This window comes from Bos grunniens, chromosome 3 (genome assembly GCF_055505025.1).
Source record: "Bos grunniens cultivar Pamir isolate PY7600 chromosome 3, Bosgru_T2T1.0, whole genome shotgun sequence".
In the NCBI taxonomy this organism is placed as follows: Eukaryota; Metazoa; Chordata; class Mammalia; order Artiodactyla; family Bovidae; genus Bos; species Bos grunniens.
This window is the reverse complement of record NC_141167.1, coordinates 2,350,075-2,358,958: the sequence shown is the minus strand read 5'-3', so window position 1 is coordinate 2,358,958 and position 8,884 is coordinate 2,350,075.

Genomic DNA, 8,884 nt, shown 5'->3' with positions numbered 1-8,884 from the left:
GAGATGGTTGGATGGCATCACCGACTCGATGGACATGAGTTTGAGGAAGCTCCCGGAGTTTGTAATGGGCAGTCAAGCCAGGCGTGCTGCAGTCCATGGGGTCACAAAGATTCATACATGACTGAGCGACTGAACTGAACTGTATCATTTCATATTCCCACCAACAGTCCATTCTTTGCAACCCATGGACTATAGCCTGCCACGATCCTCTGTCCGTAGAATTCTCCAGGCAAGAATACTGGAGTGGGTTACCATTTCCTCTTCCAGGGCATCTTCCCAGGGATCAAACCCAAGTCTCTTACATCTCCTGCATTAATAGGTGTGTTCTTTACCACGAATGCCACCTGTGAAGCCCATATAGTACTTTTCATCATGGCTGTACCATTTCATATCCCCACCAGCAGTGTGAAACAATTTCAGTTTCTTGATATCCTAATCAACATATGTTTTTTCTCACAGTATCCCTCATATGATTGTGAAGTGTTATATCTTTCTTCTTTTCACTTTCCTAATGATTAGCGATTTTGAGCATTTTCTTATATATTTGCTTGCAATTTATAAGTCGCCTTTAGAGAAATCGTCAAGTAGTGTGAACACCTTCAATTTGGTTATCGGTCTGTTTAATTGTAGAAATTATTTATATATTCTGAATATTATCCTCTTAGTAGAGATAAGATTTTTCAACATTTTTGGACTTCCCAGGTGGCTTTGTGGTCAAAGAATCTGCTTACCAATGCAGGTGACATGAGTTTGATCCCGATCCAGGAAGATCCCACATGCTGCGGAGCACAAAGCCTGCACACTGCAACTACTGAGCCTGTGCTCTAGACCTGGGGAGCTGCAGCTACTGACGCCTGCATGCCCCAGAGCCCGTGCTCCACAAAAGAGGAGCCAGGGCAGTGAGTGTGTGCCACAGCAATGAGAGTGTGCAAAGTGAGCAGCTGCACACCACAGTGAGGAGTAGCCCCATCATCTGCGACTAGAGGAAAGCCAGAAGAGCAACGAAGACCCAGCACAGCCAGCAAATATAAGTAAGATCATTTTCTAAAGGATTTCAACGTTTTCTTCCATGTTGTATGTTGCTTTCTCACAATGTCGTATATGTGCTTTAATGCTTTGATGTTTAATTTAAGTTGTAGGAACTCTCTCTATATATTCTGGATACTACCGTATATCAGACATACGATTTGCAAACATTTTCCACCATCCCACAGGTTGCCTTTTCATGCTGTTAAGACTTTAATGCACAGGTGTTCAACTTTGATGGAGTCCCTTGTGTCTATTTTTACTTTTATTTGGTTTGTTTCTATTAATTAATATATTTTTTAATTGAAGGATAATTGCTTTACAGAATTTTGTTTTCTGTCAAACCTCAAAATGAATCAGCCATAAGTACACTATATCCCCTCTCTTTTGAAACTCTCTCCCATGTCCCTTCCCATCCCACCCCTCTAGGTTGATACAGAGCCCCTGTTTGAGTTTCCTGTGCCATACAGAAAATTCCCGTTGGCTATATATTTTACATATGGTAATGTAAGTTTCCATGTTACTCTTTCCATACATCTCACCCTCTCCTCCCCCTCCCCATGTTCATAAGTCTATTCTCTATGACTGTTTCTCCATTGTTGCCCTGCAAATAAATTTTTCAGTACCATTTTCCTAGAGTCTGTATATATGTATTAGAATATGATATTTACCTTTCTCTGACTTACTTCACTCTGTATAATAGGCTCTAGGTTCATCCGCCTCATTAGAACAGACTTAAATGCATTCCTTTTTATGGCTGAGTAATATTCCATTGTGTATATGTACCACAACTTCTTTATCCATTCATCTGTCAATGGACATCTAGGTTGCTTCCATGTTCTAACTATTGTAACTAGTGCTGCAATGAACAATGGGATACATGTGTCTTTTTCAATTTTGGTTTCCTCAGGGTATATGCCTAGGTGGGGTTGCTGGGTCACATGGTGGTTTTATTCCTAGTTTTTAAAGGAATCTCCATACTGTATTCCATAGTGGCTGTATCAATTTACAGTCCCACTAACAGTGCAAGAGCATTCCCTTTTCTACACACCCTCTCCAGCATTTATTGCTTGTAGACTTTTTGATGATGGCCATTCTGACTGGTGTGAGGTGATTGATATCTCATTGTAATTTTGATTTGCATTCCTCTAATAATGAGCGATGTTGAGCATCTTTTCATGTGCTTGTTAGCCATCTGCACGTCTTCTTTGGAGAAATGTCTGTTTATGTCTTTTTTTCCCACTTTTTGATTGGGTTGTTTATTTTTCTGGTATTGAGTTGTATGAGCTGTTTGAATATTTTGGAAATTAATCCTTTGTCAGTTTCATTTGCTATTATTTTCTCCCATTCTAAGGGTTGTCTTTTCACCTTGCTTATAGCTTCCTTTGCTGTGCAAAAGCTTTTAAGTTTAATCAGGTCCCAGTTGTTTACTTTCGTTTTAAATTCCATTTCTCTAGGAGATGGGTCAGAGAGGATCTTGCTTTGATTTGTGTCATGGAGTGTTGTGCCTATGTTTTCCTTGGAAGAGTTTTATAGCTTCTGGTCTTATATTTAGGTCTTTAATCCATTTTGAATTTATCTTTGTGTATGGTGTTAGGAATTGTTCTAATTTAATTCTTTTACATGTAGCTGTCCAGTTTTTCTAGCACCATTGACTGAAGAGGCGGTTTTTGCCCCGTTGTATATTTCTTGCCTCCTTTGTCAAAAATAAGGTACCCATAGGTGCGTGGGTTTATTTCTGGGCTTTCTATCTTGTTCCATTGGTATATATTTCTGTTTTTGTGCCAGTACCATACTGCCTTGATGACTGTAGCTTTGTAGTATAATCTGAAGTCAGGAAGGTTGATTCCTTCAGCTCCATACTTCTTTCTCAAGACTGCTTTGACTATTCGGGGCCTTTTGTGTTTTCATATGAATTGTGAAATTTTTTGTTCTAGTTCTGTGAAAAATTCCATTGGTAATTTGATAGTGATTACATTGAATCTGTAGGTTGCATTTGGTAGTATAGCCATTTTAACAATATTGATTCTTCCTACCCAGGAACAGGGAATATCTCTCCATCTGTTAATGTCATCTTTGATTTCTTTTATTAGTGTCTTGTAAGTTTCTGTGTACAGTTCTTTTGTCTCCTTAGGTCGGTTTGTTCCTAGATATTTAATTCTTTTTGTTGCAGTGGTGAATGGGATTGATTCCTTAATTTCTCCTTCTGATTTTGCATTGTTAGTATATAGAGATGCAAGTGAGTTCTGTGTATTGATTTTGCATCCTGCTGCTACTGCTAAGTCACTTCAGTCATGTCCAACTCTGTGCAACCCCATAGATGGCAGCCCACCAGGCTCCTCTGTCTATGGGATTCTCCAGGCAAGAACACTGGAGTGGGTTGCCATTTCCTCCTCCAATGCATGAAAGTGAAAAGTCAAAGTGAAGTTGCTCAGTCGCATCCTGCAACTTTGCTAAATTTACTGATTAGCTCTAATAATTTTCTGATACTATCCTTAGGGTTTTCTGTGTATCGTTTCATGTCATCTGAAAAATGGTGAGAGCTTTACTTCTTCTTTTCAATATGGATTCCTTTTATTTCTTTTTCTTCTCTGATTGCTGTAGCTATGACTCTCAGAACTATGTTGAATAATAGTGGTGAAAGTGGACACCCTTGTCCTGTTGATCTTAGGGGGAATGCTTTCAGCTTTTCACCATTGAGAATAATATTTGCTGTAGGCTTATCATATATGGCCTTCACTATGTTGAGGTAGATTTCTTTTATGCCCATTTTTTGAAGAGTTTTAATCATAAATGGGTGCTGAATTTTGTCAAAGGCTTTTTCTGCATCTATTGAGATTATCATTTGGCTTTTATCTTTCAATTTGTTAATATGGTATATCACGTTGTTTGATTTTCTTATACTGAAGAATCCTTGCATCTCTGAATAAAACCAATTTGCTCATGGTGTATGAGCTTTTTGATGTGTTGCTGAATTCTGTTTGCTAAATTTTTGTTGAGGATTTTTGCATCTATGTTCATCACTGATATGGCCTGTAGTTTTCTTTTTTTGTGTTGTCTTTGAATTGGTATCAGGGTGATGATACTCATCGAATGAGTTTGGAAATGTTCCTTCCTCTGCAATTTTCTGGAAACAGTTTTAGATGGCTAGGCATTAGCTCCTCTCTAAATATTTGATAGCATTCCCCTGTGAAGTCATCCAGTCCTTTGCTCTTGTTTTTTGGGATATGTTTTATCACAGCTTCAATTTCAGTCCTTGTAATTGGTTTGTTCATAATTTCTATTTCTACTTGGTTCAATCTTAAAAGATTGAACTTTTCTAAGAATCTGTCCATTTCTTCCAGGTTATCCACTTTATTGCCATTTAGTTCTTCATAATAGTCTCTTATAATCATTTGTATTTCTGTTGTAACCTCTCCTTTTTCATTTCTAATTTTGTTGATTTGATTCTTCTTTCTTTTTTCTTGATGAGTCTGGATAAAGTTTCTTAATTTTCTTTATCTTCTCAAAGAATCAACTTTTAGTTTTATTAATCTTTACTGTTGTTTCCTTCATTTCTTTTTCATTTATTTCTACTCTGATCTTTATGATTTCTTTCCTTCTACTAATCTTGGGTTTTTTTTTTTATTTTTTGGTTCTTCTTTTCCAGTCACTTTAGGTGTAAAGTTAGGTTGTCTGCTCGATGTTTTTTCTTGTTTCTTGAGGTAGGATTGTAATTGCTATAAACTTCCCTCTTAGAACTGCTTTTGCTGCCTCCCATAGGTTTGGAGTTGTCATATTTTCATTGTCATTTGTTTCTAGAATTTTTTGATTTCCCTTTTGATTTCCTCAGTAACCTGTTGATTATTTAGAAATGTACTGTGGTATTTGTGTTTTTTACATCTGTTTTTTTTTTTTCTTGTAATTGAGATCTAGTTTCATGGCATTGTGATCAGAGAAGATGCTTGATATGATTTCAGTTTTCTTAAACTTACTGAGTTGTGACCCAAGACATGGTCTGTCCTGGAGAATTTCCTATGGGCACTTGAGAAGAAGGTGTATTCTTCTGCCTTTAGATGGAATGTCCTGAAGACATCAATGAGATCCATCTCATCTAATGTATCTTTTAAGACTTGTGTTTCCTTATTAATTTTCTGGTTTGATGATCTGTCTATTGGTGTGAGTGGTGTGTTAAAGTCTCCTGCTATTATTGTGTTACTGTCAGTTTCTCCCTTTATGTCTGTTAGTGTTTGTCTTATGTACTGAGGCACTCCTATGTTGGGTACAGAGATATTTACAATTGTTATGTCTTCCTCTTGGACTGATCCCTTGATCATTATGTAGAGTCCTTCCTTATCTCTTGTAATCTTCTTTATTTTAAGGTCTATTTTGTCTGATATGAGGATTGCTACTCTGGCTTTCTTTTGCTTCCCATTTGCATGGAATATATTTTTCCATCCTCTCACTTTTGGTCTATATGTGTTGTTAGGTCTGAAATGGGTTTCTTGTAGACAGAATTTATATATAGGTCTTATTTGTTCATCCATTCAGCCAGTCTGTGTCTTTTGGTTGGAGCATTTAATCTGTTTACATTTAAAGTAATTATTGATCTTTATGCTCCTATTGCCATTTTCTTAAATGTTTGGGGTTGATTTTGTAGATTTTCTTCTCTTGTATTTCTTGACTATACAGGTCCCTTTAACATTTGTTGTAAAGCTGGTTTGGTGGTACTGAATTCTCTTAACTTTTGCTTGCCTGGAAAACTTTCTATTTCCCCATCAATTTTGAATGAAATCCTTGCCAGGTACAGTAATCTTGGTTGTAGATTTTTCCGTTTTTTACTTTAAATATATCCTGTCATTGCCTTTTGGCCTGCAGAGTTTTCTGCTGAAAAATCAGCTGTTAAGCACAGGGGATTTCCCTTGTATGTTACTTGTTGCTTTTCCCTTGCTGCTTTTAATATTCTTTCTTTGTGTTTAGTCTTAGTTTGATTAGTATGTGTCTTGGTGTGTTTCTGCTTGGGTTTGTCCTGTATGGAACTCTTTGTACCTCTCAAACTTGATTGACTATTTCCTTTTCCATGTTGGGCAGATTTTCAACTATAATCTCTTCCAAAATTTTCTCATATTCTTTCTTTTTCTCTTCTTCTTCTGGGATCCCTATAATTCGAATATTGGTGCATTTGATATTGTCCAAGAGTTCTCTGAGACTATCTTCAGTTCTTTTCATTCTTTTTACTTTATTCTGCTCTTCAGAAGTTATTTCCACCATTTTATCTTCTGGCTCACTGATTCGTTCTTCTGCTTCAGATATTCTGCTATTGATTCCTTTTAGAGTATTTTTGATTTCAGGAACTGTGTTGTTTGTCTCTGTATGTTTATTCTTTAATTCTTGTAGCTCTTTCTTAATTGATTCTTGCATTTTCTCCACTCTGTCTTCAAGGTTTTTGATTACCTTTACTATCATTATTCTGAATTCTTTTTCAGGTAGTTTGCATATTTCCTCTTCGTTTATTTGGACTTCTGTATTTCTAGTTTGTTCTTTCATTTGTGTATTATTTATCTGTCTTTTCATCATTTTTTTTTTAACTTATTGTGTTTGAGGTCTCCTTTTCCCAGCCTTCAAGGTTGAATTCTTTCTTCCTTTTAGTTTCTTCCCTCCTAAGATTAGTCCAGTGGTTTGTATAAAATTCGTATATGGTGAGCTTTGTGCTGAGTTTTTTCTTTTCTTTTTTTTTTTTAACATCTTATGATTTTATTTTTTTAATTTAAATTTATTTATTTTAATTGGAGGCTAATTACTTTACAATATTGTATTGGTTCTGCCACACATCATCATGAATCCACCACGGCCATACATGTGTTCCCCATCCTGAACCCCCCTCCCACCTCCCTCCCCATACCATCACTCCACGTCATCCCAGTGCACCAGCCGCAAGGATCCTGTATTGAACCTGGACTGGCGATTTGATTCTTACATGATATTATACATGTTTCCATGACATTCCCCCAAATCACCCCACCAAAAGACTGTTCTATACATCTATGTCTCGTTTGCTGTCTCGCATACAGGGTTATCATTACCATCTTTCTAAATTCCATATATATGCGTTAGTATATTGAGTTTTTTCCTTTGTTTTTTTTTTTTGTTTGTTTGTTTTATCTCTGATGGGCAAGGCTGAGTGAGGTGGTAGTCCTGTCTGCTGATGATTGGGTCTGTAATTTTGCTTCGTTTGCTGTTTAGATGAGGCATCCTGCATAGGGTGCTACTGGTGGTTGAGTGATGTCGGGTCTTGTATTCAAGCAGTTTCCTTTGTGTGAGTTCTCACTATTTGGTACTCCCTAGGGTTAGTTTTCTGGTATTCTAGGGTCTTGGAGTCAGTGCTCCCACTCCAAAGGCTCTGGGCTTGATCTCTGGTCAGATTCCACAAGTAGTTTCTTATGGCATTAAGTGAGATTAAAACAAATACCCCAAAACGAGTAACCAAAGATGAACCCTGACAAATGGCAGTTACAAAATCAGGCAAATAATAATTAAGATAATGGAATATACACATATACATATACACCCATAAGCAAAATCAAAACAGCCCAACAAAAATAAAGTACAGCAGATTGACCCAGCAAACCAAGTTAATCAAAAATTATATTTACCAGTTAAGAACAAAACTAACTATAGCACAAACTGGGAAGGAAAACTAATGCAGGGTGCCAAGGGGAGAATAAAGCAATGAAAACAAAACTAACAAATATGTTGAGAAGAAAGGAAAGGAAAAAAAAAAAACTGAATAGATATGCAAAGTTAAATAGAGGTAGATGAAGAGGATTTATATACATTACAGATTAACTGCAAGGAGAAAAGAATAGTAGGAAAAGCAAACAAAGGAATAGATGTAGAAAAAATAACAATAAATTAAAAATAATTAAACTTTAAAAAAAGAGAGAGAGAAAAAGGAAAACTCCACAGAACTGCAAAAGCCCAATGTAGACACAGAGGTTTACAACAGTAGTAAAAAATATGACTGAGGAAAAAAAAGAAAAGCTCAAAAGCTTAATTAGATTTCATAGAGACAAAAAATTGACAACTGCAACAGAGCGGGGAGGAGGGAAAGGCGGGGGAGAAAAAAACCCAAAGAATCTACAGAAAAAGTCTAAATATAAGAATAATAAATGTTTTTCTTGAGTCACTGCTGTCAGAGTCCTTTTCCTCACTGGGAGTCACAGTCCACCCCACCTCCCTAGGATGTCCTCCAACACTGTGCTGGTCTCTGGACCTGCTGTGAGGGCAGCTCAGATTATAATCTGGTGCTAATCTTGTGTGTTCTTGCCTTCAATGTCCACAGCTATCAGAACAAGTGTGTTTTCTTTTGTGGGAGATCTCAATGTCCTTGTATATATTCCATAGACACAGAGTCTGCCCAGTTGATCACATAGATTTAATGTGCAGCTTGTACAGCTGGTGCGAAGGTTTTGGGTCTTCTTTCTTAACCACACTGCCCTTGAGTTTCAATTGTGATTTTATTTCCACCTCTGCATGTGGGTCATCCATCCACTGGGGTTTGCTCCTGAGGCTGCCCTGGAGGACTTGGATCTGCCCCAGTAAAGGCCAGGTGTGGAGGTGGTGCAGCTGCTTGGGTTGCAGGAGTTCTGGCAGCACCAGATACTCAGGGGAGTGGTCAGCTATGGCAGCAGGAAATGTAGTGCTCTAGAAGGGTATGGCAATGAGTATTGGCCTATACACTTCAATATTCTAGCCTGAAGAACTCCTCAGACAGAGAAGCTTGGCAGGCCACAGTCCACAGGGTGGCAAAGAGCCAGAAATGGCAGAAGCAACCCTGCAAGCATAGACACAAGGCTTTTTTTTTTTTTTTTTTTTGCCT